Source organism: Lutra lutra, chromosome 10 (genome assembly GCF_902655055.1).
Source record: "Lutra lutra chromosome 10, mLutLut1.2, whole genome shotgun sequence".
In the NCBI taxonomy this organism is placed as follows: Eukaryota; Metazoa; Chordata; class Mammalia; order Carnivora; family Mustelidae; genus Lutra; species Lutra lutra.
Genome location: NC_062287.1, coordinates 97,818,837 through 97,836,475, shown reverse-complemented (window position 1 = coordinate 97,836,475; position 17,639 = coordinate 97,818,837). Strand labels below are relative to the sequence as shown.

General features: G+C 37.9%; 1 protein-coding gene and 1 non-coding gene across 4 annotated transcripts in view; one reads left to right on the top strand and one right to left on the bottom strand.

The window, feature by feature from the left end:
- CSTPP1 (centriolar satellite-associated tubulin polyglutamylase complex regulator 1) overlaps positions 1-17,639 on the bottom strand; it is a 194,572-nt gene that overhangs the window by 59,348 nt on the left and 117,585 nt on the right. The window lies entirely within an intron of this gene.
- On the top strand, positions 14,385-14,486 carry LOC125080237 (U6 spliceosomal RNA). Its single transcript, XR_007121266.1, has one exon. It is a non-coding gene; the product is annotated as a U6 spliceosomal RNA (small nuclear RNA).

Genomic DNA, 17,639 nt, shown 5'->3' with positions numbered 1-17,639 from the left:
ATCCAAGGTGACGGTGAGGAGTTCTGTTTCTGACGTGTTGAAACGAGGTAACTGTCAGACAGACAAATAGAGATGTATGAGACTAACAGGATCCTGGATGTGAGGGACTGGTGCTCAGGAGGCATTTAGGGCTAGAAATATAGACTTTGGAGTCATTTGCCTAAGGTAGTGGGAAAAGTCAAAAGAGACAAGACTGCCCAATAACTGTGTCATGAGAAAAGCAATGAGCCAAGTATGGAACCTTGGGAAATTCCAACATTTAAGCTGAGGAACAAGGGACAATGGGAAGGACTGGTCAGAGAAGGAAGAAGGAAGAGGTAGTGGCAAGGGTACAACTTTGAGGCCAAACACAATCAGTTTTAGAATTTCTTCTCCACTACTTCTTGTATGTCCTTGAACAAATTATTTGTGAGCCTCAGGTTTCCTGTCTATTATGTAGGGATAATACAGTAATCCCCCCTTTTTAAAAAATTTTTTTTTACATTCCAGGATCCCCAGTGGATGTCTGAAACGAGGGATACTACTGAACTCTATAGATGGTTCTTCCTATACATACACATCGGTGGTATAAAGTTTCATTTATCAATTAGGACAGTAAGAGATTGAAAATAATTAATAATAAAATGGAACAATTATGACAATAAACTGTAACAGTTTGTGAAAAGTTACGTGACTGTGGTTTTTCTCTTTCTCTCAAAATATCTTATTGTACTGTATTCACGCTTCTTTTTGTCACGATGTGAGATGAAAAAATGCCTGCATGGTAAGACAAAACAGTGATACAGTGTCAGGCTACCACTACCCTTCTGACTACCTGTAGAAGGAGCCTCTGTTTCCGGATCCCTGTTGATCGTGGTAAAGAAACTGCGGAAAGCAAAACTGCACCTAAGGGGGCACCACCATCGCACCTTGCAGACTTTGGTGAGGATTAAGGGTGCTACTGTATGAACCATAACTTAATTAAAGTGCCTTTCACAATGACTACCTCACTGTAGGCACGCAACAGATGTTATTTCCTCTTTTTGTTAGTCTGGCCCTTTCATGTTTCTTTCCCTGTAAGTAACAGGAAGTAGGGTATCCTTAGTTGTTATGTAGTTTTTAGCCAAACCAGGGGTCAAATTGGAGACAGCCTCATCTCTGCCAAACTACAGTTACTCTAAACTGAAGCCACGAAGATGCAAAAGATTCAGGTTTGCAATAGTACTCTTGATGTCCTCATAACTACCACTCTTCCTCTGTGTTGTTTCTGTTTTTCCAGGACACTAGTCCTTGGGAGCTGCTCTGCAATGAAAAAAGTGAGCAAATAATAACATATTTGAAATGAGCCAGAAGAAATTCATAGTTGTGAGAGGTGACACCAGGTTCACTCCTGGCTCAAGGAAGATACGGGAGTTTTATATATGGTAGGTGGTGAAAAGGTGCTGAAATGTCCCCAAATACTAAAATTAGAAAAGAAAAAATTCTTCTTGACTCAAAGATTAGTTTAGTAGAGGTTTTCTTTTTTTTTTTTTTTTTTTTGGAAGCTGAAACTTGTATTACATCACCCTGGCAGGCCTGTTTTTAATGATCTGTAAGCTTCAATGAAGCAAGTATCATTTAAGGCTTTGAAGGCAGAGGAAAAAAGGGTGTTTCAAGTCCCTCAAACAATTTACTGCTCCAGTATTTCTAATAATCATGTGAGTATTTTTCCTTTTGACTGGAGAGCAAAGGAAAACAGAAACTTGTGGAAACTGGAGTTGGACAAGAGAACAAAGTTCATAGATGAAATCCTGTCTAACACTGGCAGCTGAAACAAGACTCACCCCTTATGGCCTTTAAAAACCTGATCCAGCACAGTCCCTTCTGTTCCCCTAACTGGTTTTTAAGTGTCATAAAAGGCTCTTCAGGCTGATCTAAACCATCATGGGAAAGTTCTTTCGGGAAGAAGATGCAATGATTGCTGCATTCGGTCATGGTCATGCCGTTGGTAGGCCATTTCCCCTCAGAGATGTGTTTCTCTAATTAGAGTGATGAGCTGAAAACAAGCCATTTTTAAGTCAATCAATACAATTAAAATATCTCCAAATAACATGACAGTTTTAGTCCTATGATGATTACCTTCTTTATTCGAAAATGAATCTTTCTACTATTAGTGTCTGGTTAAAAAAAAGGTGACCCGGGGCGCCAGGGTGGCTCAGTGGTTTAAGACTCTGCCTTCAGCTCAGGTCATGATCTGAGAGTCCTGAGATCGAGCCCCACATCGAGCTCTTTGCCCAGCAGGGAGCCTGCTTTTCCCCCATCTCTGCCTGCCTCTCTGCCTACTTGTGATCTCTCTCTCTGTGTCAAATAAATAAATAAAATCTTTTAAAAAAAGAAAAAAAAGGTGACCCCCAGGAACCTATGACACAGTGCCTGATATACAGCAGGCACTCAATGAATACTTGCTGAATGAAAGAATGGATACATAGAGCAAAACAAACATCTTCTCTTTATGGCCTCTGTTCTTTTTGTATTAACCTGAGGCTAATTTAGCTTCTCGAGAAACACATCTTCTTTTTGCTCAAGATTCAATGCAAGTCTCTCATAGCTTCATTGTTAAGGTGCATGTTATCATGCCTCTTTTTCTTGACCAATTTTTGGGGTGCTTTAATTTTTTTTTAGTATTTATTATTTTATATTTTCCCATTTTAGTTGTAAAATGAGTCTGTTTCCCCAGCCCAGAACCCTTCTACCTGGAACACAGAGGTAAGAGTTATACACAAACAACAGATTAGCTTCTCAGTCCCCTTGGCATCCTCTAAATCACCTTTCATGACACTCTTTCTACTCGTGGTACTTATCCATTCACTCATTTATTTATTCGACAAATATTTACTAAGTCTTAATGTGTGCCAGGCACTGCTGTCAATGCAGAGGATAGAGTAATGAACAAAAGGGCCGAAATCCCTGCCCCTGTGGTGTTTACATGTGGGTGCAGGGAAGGTCAGGCAAAACAAGGAAAACATGTCATGAAAAACAAAACAGTAGAAGATTTATTGCAGATTATAAGGAACTAAAGAGATGTTACCAAGTACAATGTGTAAACCTTGATTCTATCCTGGGTCAGAAAACAAACAGCTAAATATATTTGAGAACAATTGGGGGAAATTATAATTTGCACTGGATGTTAGATGATATTATGGAATTGTTCTTTTTTGTTTTTTTTTAGAGGTGGGGAGGGGCAGAGGGAGAGAGAGAAAGAGAATCTTAAGCAGGCTCTATGTTGATCTCGTGACCCCGAGATCATGACCTGAGCCAAAATCATGAGTCAGATGCTTAACTGAGCCACCCAGGCACCCCTGGTGTTCATTTCCTAAACATGATAATAATATCAGTGTTATGTAGGATAATAGGAGAATGTCCTTAACTCCTAGAACGATGTCAGGGTAAGGTATCAGGATTCCTGTAACTTAGTTTCAAATGATCGATCTATCTATCTATCAACCATCTATCGTGCACAAACATAAAAAAATGTTAGCGTTTGGTGAATCCAAGTAGAGGGCATACAGAAGCCTTTATAATACTCTCATAACTTTCTTGTAGGTTTGAAAATTTTTATAATAAAGAGCGGTAGGAGTGGGAGAAACCGATTGCAATTCTAGTCAGAGATGTGAGTCATGATTAATTAGTTTGACTCTTGTTCTTTAACATTTCTCTCTAAGTGTATTGATCCTTCATCTGGAAAGATCCCTTTCATTATATACCTAGCAACACTTACCTTTTTCCACTGCAGCCACAGGAAAGGCTGGGATATGGGATAGCCTCAGGTTATTCTCTCAAAATATCTCTTTGTTATGACTTTGTTAAATTAACATTTAACAGGCAGAGCACAGGGTGCTAGATGGTGAGTCTTGGTTCACCAGCAGACCACAAGAAAAACTGAAATTGATATGTTTATTTCCAGCAGGTCCTGGAAGAAGCCGAAAGCGCACCTTGAGGGGCCACACAGGAAGGTCAAGGTGGGGTGCAGAGAGAGAGAGTGACAACATGCCTGGGACCTGGGACAACATGCCTTTATTAGGGTCTGCGAGTGGAGTGCTTTGGGGTTTCCAGGCTAAGGCTGGATTGGTCCATTCAAACCAAAAGAGTGCGGCTTTAGTGAGCTCCACGGGGGTCTTTTTTAAGGGGTGCGCAAGGGAAAGGCCCTGGGAGCCAGGGCAGACTATTGATCACAAGGGTTGTTAGGGAAGTCATATCAGGAACTCAACTGCTTGTGACTCTGCCAGCTGCTATCTAGAGCATTTGCTGGCATGAGGGGACTAGTGTCAGTTTAAGGTCCCCGCAGGCCGAACAAAATGGAGGCTGAGGCACCAATAGCCTATAGAAGCTTAGCTCAATTCCCTAAACTCGTCCTTCAACTTGATCTGAAATAGTGCTTTTACATGTATGTTATTCACACACTTTACAGCTGCATTCAGGAAAGTAATAAAATAATTACAAAGCACAGGAAAAACACGAGGACAGAGTATGAAGCAAATTAGCCATGAAGCCAGTAATACGGGGTGTATATTAGACTCCTCTGGCTGCTGTAACAAATTACCACAAACTGAGTGGCTTGAAACAACTTAAATTTATTCTCGTAACAGTTCTAGAGGCCATAAATCCAACACCTGTCTTACAGGGCTAACCAAGGTGCCAGGAGGGCTGCTTCTTCCTGGAGGTTCTAGGGGAGATTATTTCCTTGGCTCTTCTACCTTCTATATGGTTTTTTTTTTTTTTTAAGATTTTATTTATTTATTTGATAGACAGAGATTACAAGTAGGCAGAGTGGCAGGAAGAGAGAGAGAGAGGAGGAAGCAGGCTTCCCGCTGAGCAGAGAGCCTGATGCGGGGCTCCATCCCAGGACCCTGGGATCCTGACCTGAGCCAAAGGCAGAGGCTTTAACCCACTGAGCCACCCAGGCGCCCCAGCTCTTCCACCTTCTAGAGACTGTCCTCATTCCTTGGCTTGTGGCCCTTTCCTCTCCCTCTGTTTGGCTTTCCCACTGCTTTTTTCCTCTTCCTTTAATCAAACCTGGTCTGCCTCTTAAAAGGACTCTTGTGATTATGTTATCCAGGATAATCTTCCCCATCTCCAGATCCTTAATTTAATCCTATCTGCAAAGTTCTTCTCACCATATAAAATGGCATGCACAGGTTCCAGGGCTTAGGAACTGGATTATCTCTGGGTGCCCTGTCATTATTCAGTTTACCACAGGGTGAGAGAAAAACAAAGGGTCATATAAATAAGAAATAAAGGAGAGGATCCTCACTTATTCTTTGAAAATAAACTGGAAGTTACAATACCATTCCTCCTTAGAAAGGGTATTCCTTGTCACCATAAACACTTATACTAAGATAGTAAACCTGGATGGAGGCTCTCAGATCTCACTTTCCTTGTGGCTCTACCACTTACTATTTAAACAATGTTGGACAATTTATCTGCTATGCTTCAATTTCCTTGTTTTTAACCAGAGATGATAATTTTTACTCAAATGTTGATTGAGAAGATTCAATCCCATAATGCGTGAAAATATTTAACACAGTTCCTGACCCGTTTAAATGATGGTCATTATTATAATTATTTTATTATTCACAGAATAGGATGCGCAACCTTCATGACGCTAAATCAGTATGCAGTATTTCCAGAGGCCTCTAGTGACCCCTTCTATGTGCATTCTGTATAATAAGTAAAGCTTACTCAAATGTCAAAATTTTTTTTCCAATTTTAAGCATATTTGACAGAAGTATCTCTAAACTATATCACATACTTCCTTGTTTTACCAAAAAGGTAATAGTGAACATGGTTACCTTTTGCTTAATCATCCTGGTTTAACATTATGAATATGGCTTATTGTCCTGGAGCATAACAGAAAGATATCCTCAAAGAGCAAAAAGATGAATAAAATCATTTATTTGTCCCCTACATGGTAAATGACCTTAAAATACTGCTTTTAATATGGATTTTTCTCTTCACTGTTTGGATCCCTAGTGACTCCCTTTCTGATAACATTTATCATGATTGTTGGTGTGTGGCTGTGACATATGATTTATAAAAAATATATTTTGGTCACTGGGATGACCAAAAATATATTTCTCATATATATTTGGTCTTAGGGCACAATTCCTGTCTCACAGCTCCCAAAACCCTTGGGATTTCCTGAATGTTGAGAGGGATAAACATGTTTTTTGTTTGTGAGTGAGGTGACTTTCTTTCTTTTTTTTTTTTTAAGAATATTCATTTATTTATAATTATTGTTCAGAGGTGACTTTTGAAAGCACATAAGGACGTGATTGCCAGAACCAACCTTGTGATTAGAGGGTTGGAACTTTCAGTCCCATCCCCTTACTGCTGGGGAGGGGAGAGGGCCTGGAGGTAAGAGTTCAATTACCAAAAGCCAATGATTTAATTAACCATGCCTATGTAATGAAGCCTTCATAGAAATCCAAAAGGATGGGGTTCTGAGAGTTTCTGGGTTGGCAAACGTGGAGATTTGGGGAGAGTGGTGCATTGGGAGAGAGCATGGAAGCCCCATGCCCCTTCCCCAAAGCTTGTCTTATGTTTCTCTTCCATTGGGCTGTACTGGAGTGATATCCTCCTATAATAAACTTGTAGTCTATTAAGTAAAATCCTTCTCTGAGTTCCGCGAGCTGCCCTAGCAAATCACTCAGACCTGAGGAGGAGGTCCTGGGAACCTCGGATTTAGAGTTAATTGGTCAGAAGTACAGATAACAACTGAAGTAAGGCAGTGGGGGGCAGGCTTGTAGGCCAGAACACTTATCCTCTGGAATCGGATGCTATCTCCAGGTTGATAGTATCGGAATTGAGGTGAATTCAGCTGAATTCTTGGACACCCTGCTGGTGTCTAAGAATTCCTTGGTATTGTGTGGGAAGCCACTGCACTATGTTGCAATTGGGTCCAGTAACCTAGTTTAGTGGTTAGTCTAGCAATACTTTAGACCCCTCTCACTACCTTTTTTTTTTTTTTTTTAAGATTTTATTTATTATTTATTTGACAGAGATCACAAGTAGGCAGAGAGGCAAGCAGAGAGAGAGGAAGGGAAGCAGGCTCTCCGCTGAGCAGCGAGCCCGACTCGGGGCTCGATCCCAGGACCCTGGGATCATGATCAGAGCCGAAGGCAGAGGCTTTAAACCACTGAGCCACCCAGGCGCCCCTCTCACTACTTTTTTTAAATCTGCAATTGGTGACCTGATCAGTATTTGAAGATTATGCATTTATAAGACGCTCCCTGTGAAACTCTTAGGAGACTTCCTGCCTCGTCTAGGAAGACACATATAAACTCTGTAAACACTGGCTCTTCAGGGACCATTTTTACGCACTTTCAAATTAGTGACTATGTTTTGAACACCCTAGAAGTTAGACTGCTATGTTGGTAAGATATTAAAGAGAGTTCAACCATGTCAGACATTAGCCTGAGGATCTAATGTTTAATGCAAATCAAAACACTAGACAAAAAAACCTCTAGAAAATTAATCAGTTTAAGATGTGACAATATCTTCTATTTAATGATCTTATCTTCTCAAAGTGACCCATTAAATTACTCTGTCCACCTGGAGTGGAAGAGTTCTTATGTTTTTGTTTACGATGAACATCAGACAACCCTTGAGGCTAATGATGGCTATTCTATACCCATATGTATACAATGTATACATAAACAGAAGAAATCTAGATTACCCAGCGATTTAGCCATATTAATTCTTGCTTTAACATTTTTACTCTCAACATTAATTCTCCTGCTTAATTGAGCCCTTTGTTGATAAAATACTTTTTTGTTTGTTGGTTTATTTCTCTCCCAAACCATTCCTTGCCCTCAGGGAAGGCATGTGAACAGCAAGTCTTATCTTGCTGTAGACTGGGCCCTCTCTGTCAGTTGTAGCTGTTGCCCATTCTTAAATGGAAAGGAGAGCAGGACACGCAAAAAGACAAGCTGGTACATTGCACAATTAAAACTCGATGAATACTCAGATGAGCCATACCTACATTTAAGTATAAGTATAAAACCAAACAAAATCAATTTTTGGATTAACTGTCATTCAGATTATCCATGTCATGATACTATGCGTTTTAGGTACACCCATTAAGTATCACTAAATTGTATTTTTATTAGTACTATTCTTAATGCAATATAGCCCATTCATTTTAATTTACAAAACAGATGTAATGAATTATAGTGATATATGATGCTTCTTTCTCTATATTTTCCAGGAATCTGAAGAATCATGAGATTTTTTTTTTGTCCTGCCCACAATGGCTTTATAGTAAAGAGCACATGTATTAGGTATATACTAATTACAGTATAATAATAAGTGCCATTTACAGTGTACCAATTAAGTATTAAACACTGTATGGATACTTTTTATATTGTGGTGGTTTTAAGATATGTCCACAAAAATCTCCTGATTCTCTTCAAAAGGCAGTTCCTAATTCTCTTCCCTTCGGTATGGGCTAAACTTAGGGACTCACTTCTAAGGACAGAATAAAAGAAAAGTGACAGTATGTGACTTCATAGACTAGGTCATAAAAGGCACTGTGGCTTCCAGCTTGCTCTCTCTTCTTCTGAGATCACTTTTTGCGGGGGGAAGCCACTGCCATAATCATGAGGAACATGTGAAGTACCAAGGCCTCCTGCCGACAGCAATACAAGTGAGCTTAGGAACCCTATTCAAGCAAGCCTCAGATGACTGCAGCCCCAACCTAAGCCTTGACTTCAAGTTTTTGAGGGACCTTGAGCCAGGACCATTCAAGTAAATTGCTCCTGCATTCCTGATGCTTAGAAATTGTGTGAAATAATGTTTACTGAGTTAAGTCTCTAAGGTTTAGGGTAATTTATTGCAAAGCAATAGATAACTAACACACACACACACACACACACACACACACACACACACACACACATTTTTATTCTCACAACCACCATGGGATAAGTGGTATTCTGAGGAAACAAAGGCGTAGGTGGTTACTTAACTTACTCAAGGCCACACAGCTGTTGGTTGCAGATGCATGATACCACGCCCATATTACTCCACTATATTAACTATCTCTTTTCAAGTCTTGTTTCTTTCAGGTAGCTTTTTAACTATCTCTCCCAACTTGATCAGCTTGCCATCAATGCCCTCATTCAAACAATGGATTAGGGGAAAAAAAAAAAGAATGGCTAAGGACGTCATCCAGAATTACACTTCTGGAGATGTCTCTTTAGGATCATATGAGCCGGGCACCTGGGTGGCTCAGTGGGTTAAAGCCTCTGCCTTCGGCTCATGTCATGATCCCAGGGTCCTGGGATCGAGCACCGCATCGGGCTCTCTGCGAAACAGGGAGCCTGCTTCCCTTCCTCTCTCTTGCCTGCCTCTCTGCCTGCTTGTGATCTCTGTCTGTCAAATAAATAAATAAAATCTTTAAAAAAAAAAAAAGGATCATATGAGCCTATCTGGTATGATCGTTCAACAAATTATTTATCATCCATGCTATATTCCTTCTGCTTATTCACAAGGTTATTGTGGAGATGTTGTCAACGTCCTGCTGAAATTCAAATAAACTAAACAAATATAATGAATATAGCCATACTAATTACAGCTTTCTCCTAATTTACCAATCTAGTTATCCCTTCAAAAAGGGAATATATTTTCATTGACTGTTTCATTTCTTCCTCCTTCAGTATTACGGCCATCACCATCATGCATTACCACTCCCATCACTTCACAGTTATCACTGGTTTTGATAAATAAATAACCATTTAAAAAAATTTTTTTTAAGATTTTATTTATTTACTTGACAGAGAGAGAGATCACAAGTAGGCAGAGAGGCAGGCAGAGGGAGAGGGGGAAGCAGGCTCCTCGCTATGCAGAGAACCCAATGCGGGGCCCGATCCCAGGACCCTGAGATCATGACCTGGGCCGAAGGCAGAGGCTTAACCCACTGAGCCACCCAGGCTCAATAAATAAATAACCATTTTAGACAATATTTGTTTTAAACCTCAGGACTACCCTATGAAGTAGGCTGTTCTCTTAGTATTTCTACTTTACTAATAGGAAAATTTGGCTTATAGAAGTTAAATAACTTGCCTAATGTCATTTCATTAAGAGGCGAAAGAGCTGGGATTGAAAGCAGGCCTTCCTTACTCTACAAGTGTGGGATCTCTTTCTTTCTCTTTCCCCTTTTCTTCCATCTCCTCCCCTAGTCCTCCCCTTCCCCACTTCTTCAATAAACTCTGATAGGTTTACCATTACCACAGGTTCCTTTCCTGAATATCTACAGGTATTTATTCATTTTAATAGTTGAAGAATATCACCCAAGATATATACCAAGGTCACCAACCTTCAGTCTGCTGAAATGACCTTCTGAATATGGGTTCCCTGACTTCAATCTTTGGAGCTTCTCTCCCCACTGCCAACCCCTCCCCATAATGGGCATAATTTCCATTTTCTAAAGATTGCCAGCAGTGGTTCAGCCAGCTTATCTACTAGGTCTTTGTACCCTGAAATGTACGTTAGATCCAGGAACTTGAATTCATTTAAAGCAGTTAGGTGATCTCTTACAATACCAGTCATGTTTGGTTTCATTCCCTGAAACTACCATTCATTTTATCTCTTTCAGTCCAAACAGCATCCTCTTTAACTGAGAAGATTAAATCAAAATAGGAGGTGAATGCTCTTTTTTTTCTTTCATTCATTAATAGTATACCATCCACCTAGGCCTCATTGTTCTTTTTGCCACAGTGTAATTTTTTAAAGCTTTATTTATTTAAGTAATCTCTACACCCAATGTGGGGCTCAAGCTCAAGACCCTGAGATCAAGAGTCACATGCTCCTCTGACTGAGCCAGCCTAGCACCCTGTTGCAATGTAATTTTTTAATAAGGAAGACTTTTATATATGCACCCCTATGTTTATTACAACATTATTTTTTATTTAAATTCAATTAATTAACATATAATGGATTATTGGTTTCAGAGGTAGAGGTCAGTGATTCATATATAATCCTATATAATACCCAGTGCTCCTTACATCACATGCCTTCATTAATGTCCATTACCCAGCTGCTCCATCCCCCCCAGCCACCCTCCCCTACTGCAACATTATTTACAACAGCCAAGATGTGGAAGCAAGTTAAGTGTCTATTGATAAATGTATGGATAAAGAAGATGTGGTATATGTGTGTATGTATATGTGTCTCATATATGTATATAATGGAATATTACACAGCCATAAAAAGGATGGACGCTTGCCATTTACAACAAGATGGAAGGACCTGGATAGTATTATGCTAAGTAAAATAAGTCAGACTGAGAAAGACAAATGTCATATAATTTTGCTTATGTGTGGAGTTTAAAAAACAAAACAAATTAATAAACACACAAAAGACAGAATCAGATTTATAAATACAGAGAACAAACTGATGGTTGCCAGAGGGGAGGGAGGTAGGGAAATGGGAAAAATGGGTGAAGGGAAGTGGGAGATAAAGGCCTCCAGTTGAGGAATGAATAAGTCATGGGAATAAAAGGTATATTGTAGAATATAGTCAATTATATTATAATAGTTGTATGGTGACAGATTATAACTACACTTGTGGTGAGCCTAGCAAAATATACAGAGATACTGAATCACTCTGTTTGTACCTGAAACTAATGTAACATGGATGTCTACTACACTCAAATAAAAAGCAAACTAAAAAAATTAAAAGGATATTTTTTATTTTTATTTCTTTTTAAAAAGGATTTTATTTATTTATTTATTTATTTACTTATTTATTTATTTATATGAGAGAGAGCACAAGTACTCAAGGCTTGATCCCAGGACCCTGAGATCATGACCTGAGCCAAAGTCAGATGTTTAACTCACTGAATCACCCAGGCGCCCCAAAGGAAGATTTCTTATATTGTCTTCAGTATTTTGCCACAATTCTGTTTTCCTTGTCTCTTATTTTCCCTTTAATTTAATACAATTCAGTAAATATTCATTTATATGTGCCTTGATCCAGGCACTTGGTCAGATGCTAGGAACATAGGAACAGGTATATGCTCTCATGGAGATTACAGCCCAATAAGAAAGGCAGAATTTAAGCTAACAATTGTATGTATGAGAAGTGTTGCGAAAAGAGCATATAAGAAGCATATTAAACCTAATTTAAAGGTTCAAGTCTTCTTAGAAAAAGAGGCACTTAAAAAAAATATTGCCGGGGCGCCTGGGTGGCTCAGCGGGTTAGAGCCTCTGCCTTCGGCTCAGGTCTTGATCCCAGAGTCCTGGGATCGAGCCCAGCGTCGGGCTCTCTGCTCCGCAGGGAGCCTGCTTCCTCCCCTCTCTCTCTGCCTGCCTCTCTGCCTACTTGTGATCTCTCTCTCTGTCAAATAAATAAATAAAATCTTTAAAAAAAAATATTGCCAATCGTATATAAACGCTTTCAGAAAAGACAAGAAGAAGTACTTCCAAACTCATCTTATGAGGTCAGAATAATCCTGACTCCCAATACCCTAAAATACCTCATGCAGATAGACACAAAAATCACTAACAAAATGTTAGTTAAAGGAATCCAATGACATATGAAATGATAATAAATCATGACTAAGGTGGATTTATCCACATGAACAGCACAAAAGAGGAAAATCATATGTCACTCAATAGATTCAGAAAAATAATATAAAAATGAATATCAATTCATAATAAACATTCTCACCAACTAAGAATAAAAGTAAACTTCCTCAACCTAATAAAGGGCATCCATGAAAAACCTCCTACTTAATTCTAAAGACTAAAAATTTTCCAGCCAAAGCAAGGTTATCTGCTCTTACAGAATTTATTTAATATTGTAATGAGGTCCTACTCTGTGCAATAAATAAAGAAAAAAGACCCCACAGAGATTGGAAAGGAAGAAGTAAAACTGCCTCTATTTGCATATGACACGTTTTGCATGTAGAAAATTCTAAGGAATCTACAAAGAAACTATGAGAACTAATAAGTGAATTTAACAAAGTCACACGATACAAGAGGAATATACAAAAGGCAATTATATTTCTATAATGTTGCAGTGAAAAATTGGTAAAGAAAATAGTTTTAACAATAATACTGTTTATACTATTAGCATAAAACATGAAATATTTAGGGATAAATTCAATAAAATGTGTAAGATCTATCTATTAAATACTATAATACATTGCTGAGAGAAATATAAGACGATCCAAGGAAAAATGTACTATGTCCATGGATTAGAAGATTCAATATTATGAAGTTAACAATTCTCCCCAGATTGATCTACAGAGTCTTCAAATCTCAATCAAATTATTCTCAGGATTGCTTTGCTTTGCTTTCTTTCCTTTCTTCCTTTTCTTTCTCTCTGTCTGTCTGTCTTGTTGTAGAAATTGACAAGTTTATTCTCAAAGTTGTATGGAAATGCAAGAGACCTCAAATGACCTAAACAATACTGGAAAAGTAAAAGCTGAAGTGCATACACTACCTTAATATAAAGCTAAAGTAATAAAGACTAAAGTTTTACAAATAGATCAGTAGAACAGAACAGAAAATCTAGAAATGCACCCACTCATATAAAGTCAATTGACTTTTTTTTTTTTTTAAACGAAGGAACAAAAGCAAGTAAGTGGGAAAAGTAAAGTCTTTTCAACAAATGGTGCTGGAACAAACAACTGGCTATCCAGATGGTACAAAAAGAACCTTGACCTCAACCTCAAGCCACCCACAAAAATTGATTCAAGATGGATTATAGACCTAAACATAAAAGCTAGATTTCTATTCCTTTCAGAAGAAAATGTAGGGTAATACTGTCACAAACTTAGGGTAGGCAAAGATTTTTAAAAACTGGACCCAGGGGGCACCTGGGTGGCTCAGTGGTTAAGCCTCTGCCTTCGGCTCAGATCATGATCTCAGGGTCCTGGGATCGAGCCCCGCATCAGGCTCTCTGCTCAGCGGGGAGCCTGCTTCCCCCCCTCTCTCTCTGCCTGCCTTTCTGCCTGCTTGTGATCTCTGTCTGTCAAATTAAAACAAACAAACAAACAAACAAAAAAAAACTGGACCCAGAAGGCACTAACCATAAAAGAAAAAATTGATCAAATGGACTTTAAAAACTTCTGCTCAGTGAAAGACACCATTAAGGGAAAAAAAACAACCCAAAGAATGGTAGAAATATTTGCAATATGCGTATCTGACTTGCAACCAGAATACATAAAGAACCCCTACCGCTCAATAATTAAAACAACCCACCCAAAACTGAGCAGAAGATTTCAAAAGGAACTTCACAAAGAAAATGGCCAATAAACAATTAAAAACTGTTCAGCATCATTAATCATCAGGGAAATGAAAATTAAAACCATAACGAGATAGCACTCAATACTCACAAGAAAAGCTAAAATTAAAAAGTCTGGGCTCACTTCAGCAACACATATATTAAAATTGTTACGATAGAGATTAGCATGGCCCCTGTGCAAGGATGATAGGCAAGTTTGTGAAGTGCTCCATATTTTTTAAAATAACCTTATAGTGATAATCATTTCACAATACATACATAAATCAAATCATCACATTGTATATCTTAAATTTAAACAATGTTACATGTCAATTATATCTCAATAAAGCTAAGGGGGAAAAGAAGACTGAAAACACCAAATGTTACCAAGGATGTGTTAACAATAGGCATTTTTCAGACATTGTTGGTGGGCATGTAAAACAGTACAACCACTCCAGAAAAAGTCTGCCAGCAATTCCACCCTTAGATATTTACCCAAGAGAAATAAAAAACATGTGCCCATGAAGTTCAGCATCCTTTCATGAAAAAACTCAGAACAAATTGGGTATAGAAGGGAATGTACTTCAACAAAATAAAGGCCATTTATGGCCCACAACTAACATACTCAATGGTGAAAGACTGAAGCCTCTCCCTCTAAGATCAGGAATGAGACCATGCCTTTTCGACATAGTACTGGAAGTCTTTGCCAGAGAAATTAGGCAAGAAAAAGAAATGGAAGCCATCCAAATTGGAAAGGAAGAAATAAAACTCTGTAGAGAATATCACCGTATATAGAACGAATTTTTTAAAAAATCCATCAAGGGGCACTGGATGGCTCAGTCGGTTAAGTGTCTCTGCCTTTGGCTCAGCTCATGATCTCAGAGTCCTGGGATCAAACCCATGTCAGGCTCCCTGCTCAGCAGGGAGTCTGCTTCTTCTTCTCCCTCGCCCCTGCTCATGTGTTCTCTCTCTCTTGCTCACTCTTTCTCTCAAATAAATAAAATCTTTAAAAAATTAAAAATTAAAACAATTAAAAATCCATCAAAAACCTCTTAGAACTAATAAATGAATTCAGTTAAGTTACAGGACACAAAATCAATGTACAAAAACCAGTTGCATTTTTATACACTAACAACAAACTAACTGAAAAAGAAATAAAGAAAACAATGCCATTTACAATAGTATCAAACACTATAAAATACTTAGGAATAATTTTAATGAAAGAGGTGAAAAATCTGTACACTGAAAACTGTAAGACAGAAGACAGAAACAAATGGAAAGATATCTGTGTTCATGAATTGGGGGAATCAATATTGTTAAAGTGTTCCTATTCCTCAAAGCTATCTACAGATTCAATGTAATCCCTAGCAATGTTCCAATGGAATTTTTCACAGCAGTTAAAAAAAAAAAAATCCTAAAATTCATATGAAACCACAAAAGACCCTGAATAGCTAAATCAATCCTAAGAAAGAACAGAGCAGGAGATACCACACTTCCTGATTTCAAACTATATTACAAAGCTATAACATAATCAAAACAGTATGGTACTGGCATAAAAACATTTGCACAGACCAATGGAACAGAATCAAGAGCCTAGAAATAAACCTATGCATATACAGTGAATGAATATTTGGCAAGAGAGCCAAAAATACTCAATGGAGAGAGGTTAGTCTCTCCAACAAATGGTGCTGGGAAAACAGATATTCAGGCAAAATAATGAAATTGGACCCCTATCTTACCCACTTACAAAAGTTAACTTGAAATGGATTAAGGACTTAAATGTAAGACCTAAAACTTTTAAACTCCTACAAGAAAACATAGGGGAAAATCTTCTTGACTTTGGTCTTGGCAATGATTTTTTGTATATGATACCAAAAACACAAACAACAAAAGCTAAAATAAATAACGGGGACTACATCAAACTCAAAAGCTTCTGCACAGCAAAAGAAACAGTCAACAAAATGAAAAGGTTACCTACAGAATGAGAGAAAATATTTGCAAACCATATATCTGATAAATTATCAATATCCAAAATATATAAGGAACTCACACAACTCAGTAGCAAAAAAATCCAAATAATCCAATTTAAAAACGGGCAGAGGACCTGAATAAATACTTTCCCAAAGAAGAGATATTACTGGCCAACAGATACATGAAAAGATAGTCAACATCACTAATTATCAGGGAAATGCAAATCAAAACCACAATGAGCTATCACCTCACATCTATAAAAATTATTATTAAAAAAGAGGTAACAAGTGTTAGCAGAATGTAGAGCAAAGGAAACCCTTGTGTTGGGGATAATGTAAATTGGTACAGTCATTCTGGAAAATAGTATGAAGTTTTTCAAAAATATAAAAATAGAACTACCATACAATCCAGCAATTCCATATTTGGGCATATATCCATAGGAAGTGAAATTCCTATCTCAAAGACCTATCTCCACTCCCATGTTCATTACAGCATTATTCACAATAGTCAAGTCAGGAACAATATAAATGCTGATGTATGAATGGATAAAGAAAATACGGTATATGTATACAGTGGAATACAATTCAGCTATAAAAGAGAAGGAAATCTTGCCTTCTACAACAATATGGATGGAACTTGAAGGCATTATACTAAGTGAAATAAGTTTGACAGAGAAAGACAAATGCTATATGGAAAGACAAATATATATGGCATCTAAAAAAGTCAAACTCATTGAAATTGAGAGTAGAATGGTGGTTACCAAGAATGAGGGTGGTAGAAATGGGGAGATGTTGGTCAGAGGGTATAAACTTCTAGTTATAAGATGAATAAGTTCTGAGGACATAATGTGCAGCATGGTGACTATACTTAGCAATACTGTATTATATACTTGAGAGTTGCTAAGGGGGTAAATCTTAAGTGTTTTCACCACCACCACCATCACCACCACCAACAATAAATACCCCCCCTCCAAAACAGGTAATTATGTGAGGTAATAGACGTGTTAACCTTATTGTGGTAATCATTTTACAATATACATATGTATCAAATCATCACATCATACACCATAAATTTATATAATGTTACATGTCGATTATATCACAATAAGGCTGGGAAAAAATATGTGCACAAAAAGACTTATAGACAAGTGTTCTCAGAAACTTTATTCATAGTAGCCAAAACCCACATAATTCACATGTTGATTAACAGGTGAACAAAAAACAAATTGTGTTATATTCATATAGTGGAATACTACTCAGCAATTAAAAGGAACAAACGGGCTGGTACATACCACGATGTAGATGAACATTTCTCCAAAGAAGATACACAAATGACCAATATGCAAATGAAAAGATGCCTGACATCATTAGTCTTCAGATAAATATAAATGAAAAACATAATGAGATACTACTTCATACTCA